Source organism: Pomacea canaliculata, linkage group LG3 (assembly GCF_003073045.1).
Source record: "Pomacea canaliculata isolate SZHN2017 linkage group LG3, ASM307304v1, whole genome shotgun sequence".
Classification (NCBI taxonomy): domain Eukaryota; kingdom Metazoa; phylum Mollusca; class Gastropoda; order Architaenioglossa; family Ampullariidae; genus Pomacea; species Pomacea canaliculata.
The window spans coordinates 29,689,147-29,704,296 of NC_037592.1; the positions used below are offsets into that span (position 1 = coordinate 29,689,147).

The following is a 15,150-nucleotide window of genomic DNA, read 5'->3' on the forward strand; positions in this document are numbered from 1 at the left end:
ATGACTTTTACCCTATATTAGTTTCCAGACACTGCTATTTTTTTTCGTAAACAAAACATCAGTTTAGCAATTTACCCGAAGGCTTTTTCCCCTACTCAAAACATGGGTCCTTAGATAGATGAACTGATTGATGTATAGATGGACGGACCGATGGATTGGCAAGTCGGTGGAAGCAGGCAGTGGACAGTTGGGTTCATTTCGAGGCTGCACGTGTTTGCGGCCTCATTTGATCTCACCTAATGTGTTCCTGGCTATTCTGCTAGTACTCGTTACCCTCATAGCCAGCGCCACGGTCATGTACCCCGAGGTGGTTAGCTCTGCCTATATACCCTGGTATGTACCTAGATACTGGATAGCCTACTGACATGGCAGCCATCCCATATGTTGATCCCATCAAAGGCAAGAGTAACTAGTGTTCGCTTATTCACTTACAGTTTTTTAAAAATTTTCTTCATCTCTTTCATTCATAAACGCGCACACACACACGACCGTGGGTAAGTACAGTGTAAAACAAACACAAATGGACGAGAATTAAAGCTTTACTCGTAAGTACTCATTGACACTTACAGAGACCAAGATCACCCAGAGCAAGTAACGAAGACACGTCATCATGAATCAAACAATAGATAGGACGCACCCGTCTGTATGGACGGGTAAGTAACGACACGTAGACTTTGGTGGGGCTGTTCATCAAGAGCAGGAGGAGAGAAGTTTAGGCATAGAAAAGAGCGGAGAAAAGCTCTCACAATCGGTTCTAGAATGAATGGGAATGGACATGATAAGAAAAATCACCAAAGCTGTACAAATGAACAGAAAAACAAATCCTTAAAATTCTGGTAAAATAAGTACAACCTCACGACCTTCTGGCTGGTCTTTGTAAAATTTTCCTTTTCTTTTGTTAGCTAATTACCTCATTAGCATGACATACAGTATACAAGAAAAACATTACACATGTTTTGCTTCTTCATTCTCTGATCATCAAAGGTGTAAAATAATTTGCCAAGCTTGCGTAGGCATAAATTTCGCCAGCGGCAGAAAGCAATAACTCCATCAGCAATTATGGTCTGATGCTGAGCAGACGACACCCTAGATAAGGCGTGGTTAGTTTTGACATCCGTTTTACTTTCAGATCCGCGTACACCCTGCAGGAATTAATGAAAGAAAAAAAGGAACATGCAGAAATATGGAATAAAAAAGAAAGAAAATAACACAAAAGAAACCGGAGGCACTGAGTCACTCAAGAAGGGATAATAACTATTTAACTGTTCTCTCTCTCTCTCCTGAGAGAGGGAGTAGGGATGTTTATATCTTTTCTTTATATGCTTTGCTAGGATTTCAACCACTGCACTTCATTACCTCCCTCTTTTTTTTTTTTAAAAGTTCCATTCCTTTCTTCAAAAAAACCTTCACGCGAGCTTTTTGTTTCTATTCTGCATCTTAACGACATAATTCCGTGAGAAATTGTATCTACATCTAATTTTATTTTGAGCTTTTGGAGTGACGCTCTGTCAGTCTTTGGCATTTCTAATTTAGTAGTTTGTGCCGTTAGAAACGGTTTGTTGACGTCAGTCTGACGTCATCATTACTTGGCAGTGGCGACGAAATGTTGGAAATGTTGATTAATCTTTGTGTTGTTGTAACCGTGTTTTCGCTGTGGGTTGTTGTTGTGACTGCACGCCGGGCTGTACGCTCTGGTGGACCGAAGGGACAGGATTGCGGACAGGAGGACGAAGGTGAGAATATTTGAATTTTTAGTCAGTTGAGAAAAAGCTGTCAATACAATATTTGTGTGCGCGCGCTCGTGCGTGGGTGAGAGAGAGAGAGAGAGCTCGTGCACACTGCAGGATGATGGGAGGAAGATCAAAGCAAAGGTGATATTTGTTGTGCCATAGGTGAAAGATGAATCCCTCCAAGCATCCAGCCATCAGGGCATCTGATTCCGTTCTTTGATTTAATCTTTACTTCAAGTAAACCAAGACAGATTGGTAAAAGCCGAAGAACTATGCTTCTGGTGTTGCACGTGCATGCTGTCACAGATTGGCGAAGTGCCAATAACAGAAACTATGTGTGTCTGTGCGTCTGTGTGTCCATGTACGTACGCCAGCACACCAGGGAGGTGCCTACAGGGCATCGACCGTTTCCTTGAGTTGGAATGTCAAGCACGTGACTCTTGCTCTGATTGTTCTACATTAGCTGGCACTGGGTGGTCGGGTGGGGTCGGGTGGCGGAGGGAGGCAGTGACGTAAGCTGCCGGAAAACTGATGTGTTTGTACGCGGATGATCCATGGTTTCTATACAGGATTCGAGAAACACACCCGGTGTATCGGAGCCTGATAACCACTAGCCTCATCTCTGCCTTTGCAGCCTCTGGAACATTGTTTTAAAGCGAAAATCATTGTTCTGGGGCAACATGGAAAAATCAAGGAAATTGTAAATCATTTACTGTGTATAAAGCAGTGTCCTAACCCCTCAGACAATGCTTTGCCCCTGAGGTTATGAAGCAGTGGCAAAAATGCCTTGGAGCAAAGTAACAAAAGAAATATCCACAGGGTATGGACAGTGTTTAGTAGGTACGGAGACACTTCTCTTTCCTTTGATTACCACATTTTGACCCGGGGAAACAGTTTTTCCTCACTTTCTGATATACTAAATTATACATCCCTGGATATATCCCACCCACCTGATATACTGTCTGAAATATTCATTTCTAGATGCATCTCTACTATTTTCAAGACCTTGAGTGTTGAGAAAAGAGAGCCTACATTTCTGCCAGTCGTAGGGAGGAGACACTTAGCACATCCCAAAGTTGACTAATTGTGGCACGACAAAAACGTTTGTAGGCTAAACTTTAAAAAAAATTAACAAATGTCACTGTGGTGGGGAGGGGTCGGCAGAAATGAAAGAGGAAATTCAAAGTACGCAACTCCAATCAATAGTTAAACAGGGGCGTTTCTCTCTTTTTTCTTCTCTCGTCGCGATTACCACCCGGCATTTGTCGATTCCACCCTGAACCTTGCTGGTGTACAGCACGTAAACGCTTCTGGGGGTCTATGTGAGCTTCTCTTGCCTGGCTAGCCTGATTAATAGGAAATCAGTTGAATAATGAAGTGGAGGATGGAGCATAGACTTCCAACAAGCCGATGCCACAAACCAACCACCATCCACCTATCATCATCATTACCACCTATCATCATCATTATCTTGCTATCTTGAGTATGGTGATCTGATTAAGCAGCAAAGGAAAAAAAATTAATGAAAAAAATCAAACAACGGACGTTAAGATAATCATTTGTATCTGCAAACGGGTAAAATTTTATGTCAGAAAGCCAGATGTTTAGCAATGTATGGATATGTAGTACTAAAAGTAAGATTAGCAGTGTACTTGGATGAGTAGAATGAAAATTAAAATATCAATGCATCTGCAGGCTGTAACAATGCTAGTAAGTAAAGTTGTTAAGTTTTGAAAAAAATCCATGTAGCTGGAAATATAACAGACTGATATAATATTTGTGAGTGACAACTGTAAGGCAGGAAAAGTAGAACGAACTTGGATGGCAAAGGTACAAAGGACTGGTGCTAATGAGAGTGACGAGGGTTGTAACAACGTGCATCATGGAAACAGCACACAAGGTGCAACAAGTAGCCACCAACTTCTGTCAATCATCCACGATAATCCACATAATATCCAGCATCCTCCATCTCTTACAATCCACTCCCCCATCCACTGCCCTCCTCATCACCATCCACCTCATCACCATTATCCAAAAATGAGGACGGCTATGGCGATCGCGTGATACAGCTGGGGCTGGACTCCCCGGAGAGAGGAAAGGGTGGTTCAATGGGTGGTTCAATGCACAGAGAGACAGTGACAAAAGCCAACGAAAGTCCGAACAAGAAAAGAAGATTAATGAGCGAAAAAGCTCTCCACCTTCCCTCCCGTACCCCGGCTTTGTTGTCTTGAATTTAATCACAAAACCCAATGTGACCCGTGGGTGGGATTTTTTAACCAGATTGAAATTAGTCAGGCTTAATCTTCTATTTGATACAAGTCGTGTTAAAGCTTGCAGCTTTGTGACCACCCATACAACACTGCGCTTGATATATTTCCGTACATCCTTTTGTATTTTCTTTCTTTTAATTTAGTTATTTTTCCTTTTCTTTGTTGTCTTTTTTTTAATTGAGCTTTGCCTTTGTTCTTTGTCTCATTTTGTATTCTTTCTGGAAAAAAACTTTACATCAGAAACTCTACAAGGATCCAGAGTACACGACACATCGAGATAAGAAAAACACATTTTTCATTATGCCAGAAACATAATGTTTATTGTTTATAATTCATGATTTCAGATGCATTAGATCGAACTGTGCCATATGGTTCACATCCTATCGCGAGCTGACATCTGAGTACAAGAGGTGTGATGCACATGTAACCTTAAAGCCAAAATAAAGCAACAGATTTAAATTTCAACCCCCTTGACCCCCTCGTTCTGTACTTTCTAGACATATGGTGGAAGTTTTTTTTTTTTTTTTTTTTTAGTTAGCACACACGAAACAAAGTATTCCTTGGATTAAATTAAAACTTGCTGTAACATGCAAATGAAACCTTCCTCTCTAACTTTTTTAATATTTTATTTTTGGCGGATATAGAAATAATTGTGAAACATCTCTCAATCTTTTCGTCCAACGTTTGGAACTTAGCATTTATCCTTCAACAGTTGCTGACATCGTCCTAACATCATATCACGTGGAACTACTTTCTGATTATGAAAATGGTGGAGGTCGTAATCTCTTCGGCAATTTTAGAAGCCAAGGATTTTCTTGTCTATGACAAACTAAAAGATTGATGTGCCACCAGAAATGCTCTTCGTGATCATCAGGGGCCCGTACTTATAAAACAAGTGGTTTTCCCTGGGAAAAGTCGAGAACACAAGGAACAGTGACTTGCTTTTGTAGTTTTAATGCCTACCTAGACCTCGCACAGTACGTCATGTTTCTTTACCCCTGGGAATCTTTCTCATCGCATTAAAAGTATGGATTCAGGGATAAACAACATCTGAGGGTTCTGGACATCTCTTTATAACTTTGAAAGCAAGACGCATGTCCTTCAGTTAGCCCATGCTGCTCCATAACTATGTGGGGAGTGGATCTGTCCATGCTAACCTGTAATTTGTAAATTGTCTTCTCCACACGGGCGTCTACTCCCACGTATTTCTACACCTCCCGACATCAGCCCACAGTGTGATTAATGTGGGATTGTTTGTAGCCAGAATGAAATTTGGTCAGGTCTTCTATTTGTCTACAGAAGGCGCCGCGTCTGACCATCCTTGTTGTACTTCGTTTGATAAGGTCATATATTTAAAAAATTTATTTTTTGTATTTTCTGTTGTATTTTGTTTTGATCTTTGCGCTATTTCGATACTGTTTGAGAGATGCAAGTCTATGCTACTATATGTATCTACAACTGCGTATTTCACTACATTTCCCGAGACCTTTTCTTTCAGAAAATTGCTTTTGCTGATAACAAAGCTTTCTTTAGTCATTTAGTCATTTAGTTGCTGTAAGCATGTTGCACAGAAGTCGTGTGCCAACGAAGATTTCTATTAGCAGCAGAGTTCACTGTGTACAGAAAATGAGTTCTCGTGTTCACGGGTTATCTTTTGGCAATTTCACTCGTAGTCCCCATCTTTGGTAAAATTAGGTTTTAGTTGAAGTTTGCTCTTTATTTGGTTTGTATCTTTGGTTCTGCGTCACACTTGTAACCCGTGTCTTTGGCAAAGTGTGGCTTCTGTTGAAAACATGTATGTTAACTCTTTTTTTTTCATGAAATAGAAAGACACCGTTGTGTATGGCAAAAGTTACGGATCTCATTTTCTAACTCAAGATGCAAACAGAATTTCACACGACCTTATCAATAAATATTTCAAAGAAGAGTACATATTTAACCAAAAACAAAACAAAGCTGCAAAAATTTTAAAGAAACAGCAATAATTTAAAGTCACCATAAAATAACTTGTAAACGAAATCACAAACATGCAAAAAGCACAATGTACTAACGAGTTCAATAAATAGAAAAAAAAACACATAAGAGAAGCATCCAGAAGTATGTACCAAACAAGAAGTTCTTTCCCATCTTTCTCTTGATACACACAAAACGTTTGATAAAATTTGTCACGTTAAAAATAAATACTGAAATTTCCACATACAAATGTTGCAGCATGATGAACCAACTCCATGGTCTCGTTAGTTCTCTGTTTAAAGTTAGAACGAAAGTTGAGAGGAGGGGCAGGAAGAATCTTTTTGAGACGAGACATGGAAATCAAAAGTCAACCACTAAGAAAGACTTGATGTTTTGGAAATGTTATGATTATTAACAAGCAAAGGAGTTGGAGGAACAAGGGGTGGAGGTACGGGTAGACAGGACCCAGGATGTGACGTCACAGATTCGCAGAAAGAATCTCTGAGGTCGCTACACAACGCGATCCTTTTTTTTCAACAACACAAACCAGGTTTGGTTTGCCTCAGCAGGTGTAAGCCCGACTGCGCGATCAACCCGACAAAAGAAAGATGCTCAGTCGAGCTCACAAAACATAGTAAATAATTTTAAAAACTGGAATGTGAAGTTGATCACAAAACATAAAACCAACACAATTTCCAGGAATGTCTACAAAACAGGGAAGAAAAACTGGGACAGCAGAAAAATGATAAAAATTTCATACAAAGGGACAACATTCGTCACATTGTAAAACATTAATACCGAGTTGTATTTATACACAAAAATAAACGGAGCAAGAGTATCGCCTTTGCTCAAATTACTTCTCACTGTAACCTGATGGCAACCGCTGAAAAAAAAACCTGTTGTGATATCCCAAAACATTGTCAGCATTTTTTAAGTGATAAGAAAATTACATTCAAACATTTTTACCACAAATCACAGCACTTAAGAACATTTTGTAAAAGGCATTTCATGTGTTCTGAGTGAGAACGCTGTCTGAAGGCTGATGGCTGGTCAACACGAGCGGCACGTCACCCAGAAGCCTCTTGGGTTGGACAAAAACCAACGGTCCAACTAAACCAGACCCTACGAGTACTCGTCCCAACTGCTTCACAAAGTGTTCTAACAAGTGCATTGAATAGCACCGAAAAATTAGAGCATGCAATGATGAAAACAAAATTAGAAATACCTCTATCAGAGAAAATCTCCTGGTCTATTTTGCCATCCCCCAGTGGCATTAATCCTTTCACATTTTATTCAAATATACGGGTACAGTTTTCCCCCATACAGAGTGAGCATGGTTATTCTGGTTGTAAAAGACTGATTGTCGTTGAATGAGAGCAGCCAGTTTGATTTTTTAAATACAAAAGCTTAGCTTAAAAGATTACATTTTACAGTATGTAAAGTAACAACCCCTACATGCGAGACTAAACTGTTACAGAAACACCAAAACGTGACAGGGTATATTCCCTGCATAGCACTGTAAAGAGTTCAGTGCAAATTTAATAAAATCCAGCTTCATCTTGAACAGCATGACACGTGTGATAGCATCAGAATGAAATTCTCCTTTTTGACAATGCTGTTGGATCATTCAAACAATATTTTTACTGTCCTCTGATATCACGTGGAAAATAAATAATGCTCAAATTAGTGTGCGTGCCTGCACACATATGAATGTATCATTTATATCTGAATTCATGTATACAACTCCTTATTTAGTATATGTGTGTGTGTGTTTTTGTGCGCATTTACACAATAAATAGGCACGTTTGTTAGTGTGTATGTGTGTGTGTGTGAGCATGCAAGAATGCATTCGTCTTGGATATTTAGTTTGTTCATTCAAACCATTCATACACACCAAAAACCTTTAAAGTAAAAAGCAGCGAAATATGGATAGGGGAAATCGTCATTGCTGGAAGACTCACTGGAACCTGCATAAAAATTGAGAAACTATAATAAACCAATGAACGTGACAGTTACAGCACGCACAATTTCCCATAATACAGCGCGGCATCACCACAGCACCTGCTGGACCAGACACACAGTTGGGAGCTGGGGACAGTGAAGGCAAACGAGACTTTCGACATGAAGTAAAATACGAAATACGATGCAATGTTTAAAGCATATCGAACGACACCATCTTGTATTGTCCTCCTGTCTGTTCAAAGCACATCTGGACATTGCGCCATTGAAAACTCAGACACCACCGTCTCTGTGGGTTGTCCACGTCATCAACTCCACTCGTCCTAGAGGTTGGTGATGGACTGGAAACAAGGCACAACTGTTACACAGTTCGCGCAGGTCTGTCTGTAGTGACGCTTGACAGGGATTCACAGAAGGAAGCTAGCGAACCAACTGCAAGAGGGCACGAGAAAGAAGGAAGAATAAAAGGGTGGGAGAGAAGGGGAAATGTATGTGTATTTGTCAAGTCAGTCAATGAACTGTGTAATGCCAAAGTTCTCAGTGACAGGTGTAGCCTTTAAAACGTATATCAGAGCGTGACCTGCATACCTAAAGACGTATCCATGACTGAACAAAGCCATTAACGGTTCATGCCAGGTATGTCAGCCACTTCTGGAACCTTTCACCACATCGTGACATTTGAGTAACCTATACTCTGCTTCAACATTATTCAGGAATCTAGGTCACCTGTCAGTTGAAGACAAAATTAACACCTGTGTAGCTTAAGTCGGAGATCGGATACCAACAATGTCTTTAAAAATAAAAACAGAATAAACAACCTTTTTTTAAAGTTTTTTTTTAGTTGAGAAGTCAAGTGTCCAATCACACTACTTGTGGAAAAATTTTTTGATGCAGAAAACAGCTTCTACTCTTCGCTTTCTGTTGAGCTTGAAGAAAGAGCGATGTGAACTTGTTCACTGTCGTCTCCATCATAACACCATGGCCAAGCGTGAGTCAGTAACGTCTTCTTCGGAATAATAAAAACGTTCATGAAATTCTGGCATTGCAGCAAGGAGCAGACATAGGTTTCCCGTCGTGTCCCTAGCCATTTCCCTATTTTATGCTTGAATGCAACTCATTATTTTAAAGGTTTTATTCTTTGTGGCAGCAATCTTTCAGCAGTTACCGACTTGGATGACCTGGGTTGCTTCCCTTAGACCCACAATCCCAAGTGCACTTTGCTCATTGTAAGATGGCCAAGACTTCTGGCCAGATCTTCGATCCAGTGACACAGTTCTATTAGTCTTCCAGATGAACTGTTAAAAACCAGCATTACTGCTTTCAAAAGACAGAATCCACACCTTACTGTACTAGGAAGACCGTAGTTAGGGTCAGACCAAGCCACTGTTGATGGCTCCTAATTTGCTACTGCGATCATGGCGAAAAGGTCACGTGACTGAAGACATCATTTAGCCGTCCGATGATGGTTTTCTTACAATTAAATCTTCCTATCCCTTAGCATGAGGAAAACACCGGGATACTTCGTCAAAACAGAAATAATCACAGCAAAAAATTAAGATTTGCCTGTGAAAATGTTGAAAGGATCTGTTGTCCTCCGAAGTGAATAGAAGAAAACCATCCGGTCAGACATCCAGCCAACACCAAGCAAACAAACTTCTGAAACATTGCATCAGGACAAAACAAAGCCAGCATGCACACTGATGGACAAGCTCTTGCATAAACCTTACTTTCGGGTAGAGATCGACTGTTCTTGATGTGTTCTCAACTTTGAGGGAGGATTGTTGTCCTCATTTGTTAAGACAATGAATGAGCTCATGTGAGCCTAGTAATGTGTGTGTTCGTGCGTACGTCTGTGTGCACGCGTGTGCGTGTAGGTGTTTGTGATAAGCGTGTGTGGTAAGTGCATGTTTTTTTTTTTAAATTGTGAATGGGAAGATAAACTCCATCGTTCGTTAAACCAACGTAAGACCTTTTTGCTGTGTGTACCAATGTACCAGTCATCGCTTGTCTGAACGAGCGACGGTTGTCAATGAGCATATCAGAAAACATATCGGTGGTGCTAAGGTGGTGAGGTGGTCCAGGTGAAGAGCAAAAGCTCATCGGCAATGAGCGTCCACACAGACGCCAGAACTCGCGCCGACGTATTCACGAAACAGTCGATGTGCTGGTGTCAACACATGTAACGTGGTCACGTAGTCACACGAAGGGTGATGTGCTCGTGTAGTCACACGACAGGTCACGTGCTGAAGTAGACACAAGACGTAGAGACAGGTACAGATGACTTGGCAAATCCTGTCTCTCTGTTCTGGAGCCTTGTGCCTTAGACGAGCGGGTCGCAGAACCACGAGCTTGAGCCGAGATCTCGGTGTCAGGAAAGAACTGCCAGCCACCCGATGACGAAGTTCATTCTGTCCAATGACAAGACCATTTCGCTGCCATCCTCAAGTAGCCAAGCAACGGCCCTGTATCGTTAACAAAACAACAAACACCAAATAGGTCAAGACAGTTATCACCGTTTGTAATCATCATCTCACTCCACTTTTTCTCGCCCGCTTGTTACTGAAACAGTTTTCTGCTGATTCTGCTACGAAGCTCAAGCTAATTAAACTTAATAAAAATAATGTATTATGGGGAAACAAAAATACGAAGCTAATTTAATTTCTGAAGATTACTGGACTTAATGACAAGATTGTGAACGAGATACACACATGAGGCAGACACGGTGAAGGATGCGTCACTAATACAGTCTCATAGTTTTCAACTTTTTTGATTTATAGACAATAGCATTTCAATTTGCACTTAAGTGATACAGTCCATTACTAATGAATTCAACCAAGGAACAAAACACAAAATCAAGCGCTGATTGTGAAAATACACTTACGGATTTGAATATGATTCAAAATATAATCATTAAATTTGTAAACGAAAAAATGTAACAAAGATTCTTATAGAAAATCGTATTATATGTTAAGTACACTAATATTTTGATTGCTGTATATCTTGTCTCGGTAGTCTAATGGATGCTGGTCGTTCTAAAGACACACAGTGACTACAAAAGGAAGGACAGTCCTTGCCTTGCAGTTCATGTGCCCGCGCCGTCAACATAAGGCACCTCCGCCTCTCGCACTGCAAGCACGTGCACGTGTGACGTCAGCTTTACAGGTGCCACAAACAGGAATTAGTTAATTAAGAACCCCTTTGGCTCATATACTAAAATATAGAAAAACTATTCACAGATTCAACCTACACACACATACACTCACAAGTACAGGATAATGTGAAGGGCGCAGAACAATGGGAAGACTGTATTTTACGAAAATATTATATATAGAGAGAGAATTAGAGAAAAAGAAAAGAAAATACAGACAGGAGGAAAAGAATAAAGGAATTAACTTTAAAAATGAAAAAAATTACGAATATTTTACTGTGACAGAAAAAAAGATAGAGAAAGAATGGGAAAAAAGAGAGAGAAGATCTACAAATATTTTCACGTGTTACACTTTTTTCATATCCTCATGTTAAAAAAAGGACAGAATTCGAGCAGCTCTTGAACAAATCACAGATCTCCTGGGTAAACATGGGAAAAATCCCCAAAGACATTAAACCTATTAACTGTAAAAACCTTCACACGAGAAAGTGAGAAAGAGTGCAACAGCTCCTCCTCCTTCCCATCTCTCTCTCTCTCACACAATCTCTTATGAACTAAGCAAGACAACGCATTCAAACACAAAGAATTTCAGGAGGGAGGAATACATAAACATGACTCTCATGACTTATTAAGACGATAGGTAGAAAATAGCAGCCGGTGGAGCAAGGGCGTTACATTAAAGAATGGAAGCTTATTTAATTTTTGATCACTCTGGAGTGCAAGAAGTGCTTGGGTCTTACGTTCCCATGGGAACGCGTTTCCAACCTAATCACAGGCTTCTGCTACTACCGCATTTTTCTGTCAGACCGAGAGTTCCTCAAGTACACAGTAAAATTTACGATATTTATTTTTTGTGGGTTTCTCTCCATGTGTTCGTGTGTGTGAAGACAAGAATATTGTAGAAGAATGTGAGAGAGAGAGAGTGTGAGAGCGAGCGAGAGAGAGAATGTGTGTATCAACTTGTCAGGGCCTGTGGCTTGTGAGACCAAATGTTTATAATTATTTTATTTTAATCCCCAATTTCTCTGGCTTTTGTCTTCCATCTTCTGCCCTTCCTTGCTTTTGCTCTGCTTAATTCCTGTCTCGTCGTTTCACGAGAAGTAACATTTTCGACTCGCGCAAATATTTCGGCTTATATAAAAATAAAATTCACAATGTCTGGTGTTTTTCTTCCTTTTTCGACAATGTAGTCAATGATCTGCTGCTGTTCTGTGAGGTGTATCTTTCGAAGCTGGCATTCTCTATCATAGAACATTATCATTGACATATTCATTTATTCATCCCATGGATGTCAATGATGTTTGATGCTTGTTATTCACATCAAATTGATGAAACTATAAGGTTTTACTTTTTCTTTATCAATGAGATTTATAATATGACTGATATAGGCAGATGAAGACAATACACTGCATTATATAGGAAAAGTCGCTATGCACATGAATAATTGCTGTAATAACGGATAATTTAGTGCATGACCATGAAAAAAGAACAACTGTTGTGAAACTTTAACCCAGCACAAATATATCACATCCATTAGCAGTAATTAAATCGACGTGATTCCAAAATACCTACCGTGCGCATGCGCCCTCGACACAAGAGGACCGTTATTTGACGTCATCGCAGGTCCCGAGTTGCCACGTGCTCGTTGACTGCAAGGCGACAATAACGAGTCAATGTTACAGATGAGAAGCATCCTCTCAGGTTTGAAAACAAACACACCGAATTAGAAAAGTATGGAAGAACTAAGATTTGCATAGCCCACCCCAATAAACACCCTGATCACAGATGTCAGGATAATGAATGTTAATCAGATGGAAAACCAACATCAGAAAGCCAAAACTCACTAGGAAGTAGAATTATATTCAAATAGGCAACAATACACAAAAAGCTCGTAATAGCATTTACAAAGATGTCTGAAGTTTTCATTAAGCACTACAAATGACTGTAAAAAAATGTCAGCAAATATCTACCTTCTTGTCTCTATCCTTCCACTAACCTTGATAAATTGTAGTGCGGGCCATGGAACACTTCTTGTCTCTCTGAAACAGAAAATAAAAGAATGCTTAGTGATGCTCTTAGTGTGATTTATTGTTTCCAGAAAGCGAGCTTCACACATTTTGTTCTGTAGGATGAATAGATCGGAACTGCGACCGTCGTGGTTGACCCCCGGCAGCACCTGGCTAATTTGTACATCAGACAGATGAAGATACTTTAATCCGGCAAATAAATACCGGGCTTCTGGTCTGTAATCCTTCTGACATTTCGCTTTCAATCATCCACAAGGCTTCTGTGGCCTGCACAATTAGTAGATAATGAGGCTCTCTCAGGCCCATAAACACGGATTATCGAACTTTTAAGGCTAGTATATGGGGTCAGCTCGATCCCATACATAGATAAGGTTAGGGATCATTGGCGATATTTATCTTTCTACTCACAACATCAGTGTCGGGGAAACTTGCTCCAAAATGCTTGCAACTGAAAGGACATGACAGGTTTTGATCGTACAGAAAGTGGACAGAACCATTGGAAATAATTATTAAGTATGAGAGTTTTTGAGATAATTATTTGCAGTGAGAGATAACGTTTTTTTTTTATGGTAAGCAGATTGTGAGATACTTTTTGACGACATTCGACAACGACGAGGTTAAACATCTCAGAGAAAAGCCTCTTGAAAAAGGCCTAACCAGACTCAAACTATCAAATATATAATATTAGAAAAGGGTCATTATAGGTCAAATAAAAGTGTGTCATGGTAACATATCTGACAATATTTTTGCCGTTAATGAGCCTTTCTTAAGTCGTTTATACAAAGATCTCTAGCTTCAACTCCTCAATTTTCTTACATTTTTCACAGCTTTCAATATCAGGAAGGTTCGGAGGGTTTTTGCCTTCCTTTGTTGCAAGCAAAGGTCAACGACCTCCTTTTGGACGACTCCAGGAAATATCATTGACTGATGAAAACAGTCGGCAGCTCCTCAACATCTTGCTTACATCCTACTTACCCCTTGCTGCCCTCGTTTCTTTGTGTTAACGATACTTTTTGTCAGCAGCCAGGTAGCACACATTATTATCTGCCAGGTCACACAGGTGATGCAAATGTTATGATTTTGAGATTTTTAAATTACCCTAGTCCTAGACCTTCTGTTTCTTCATAAAAAAACTTGCTTCGGTCGGTTGACATGGTACCCAGAGAATATTTTCTCTAAAGTGTCCAGGAAAAGTGCAGTGGGTGCAGACACTCCTTCGCCTTTAATATTTATGCTTCCAATATTTCTGACACTGCCGCATATAAACTGTAAATATAGTTAAATTTGCCATCATTTGAGACATCTTTTCTTCACGGTTTATTTCCGTCTCGTCGTCCTCATCGAAGTTTATTTTGGTGGCGGTTATAACTTCGTACTGTGTGCGTCTCTTCATTGATCACTACCGCTGTTGCTATGGCTTCAGTATGGATCACTTTTGTGTTCCACGTGTAATTTGCCGATTAGGAAGATTAATCATCAAAGCTTTGGTATACTTTTTTTTCTATTGTTCCTTTTCTCCTTTGTCTTTCGGAATTCACATTGGTCTTGATTATCTAGTCTCAGTGGTTGCGGTGCCTTTATCTGTCGCTAATATTCAGCCCGCAGAGGGAAATGTGGTTATTGAAAATGGAAACAAAAACTTTATAAGCAGGACAATAAGCTGCCAGAAGGATTTCCTATAAGAAAATACCGGATTCCGTTGCATGGAATGGGAGTTAACTGGGACTGAGGTTTGAGTATTTATATCACGACTGCGGTAGACCCATGACAGAAGGTCGATCTGTTCTTAAAGGTTGCCACCAAATCTTTCTTAGGATCAAGTAATACAGGGCTGGCATAGTTGAGTAAGTTTAAAGCATATCCACAGACACACATAAATATAAAATAAATATAACAAAACATTTAAAAGACATTCTTAATACTAACTTAGTTTTCGTTCTGGATTCGTCGGACCTATTCATTACTGTTTTATTGTTTATTGTAATTAATATGTACTTTCCTGTACTTTGTTTTAGAGCAAACACGACACCAGGCTTGTTGTTTTTATCTTGCCATCAGAAGCA

The 15,150-nt window shown here is 39.9% G+C and overlaps 1 protein-coding gene across 2 annotated transcripts in view; it reads right to left on the bottom strand.

Moving 5' to 3' along the window:
- Nucleotides 1–10,985: 10,985 nt before the first annotated feature.
- The window catches only part of LOC112560383 (putative carbonic anhydrase-like protein 1), a 46,138-nt gene continuing 41,973 nt past the window's right edge, over nt 10,986–15,150 (bottom strand). The window contains exons 9-11 of one of the 2 annotated variants that reach the window (XM_025232215.1): nt 13,057–13,099; nt 12,633–12,709; nt 10,986–11,038 (exon numbers count right to left, since the gene is read on the bottom strand). The gene's annotated coding sequence lies outside the window, so the exon portion shown is untranslated. Of the gene's footprint in view, nt 11,067–12,632; nt 12,710–13,056; nt 13,100–15,150 lie in introns of both variants that reach the window. The other variant, XM_025232214.1, reaches the window with a different exon arrangement.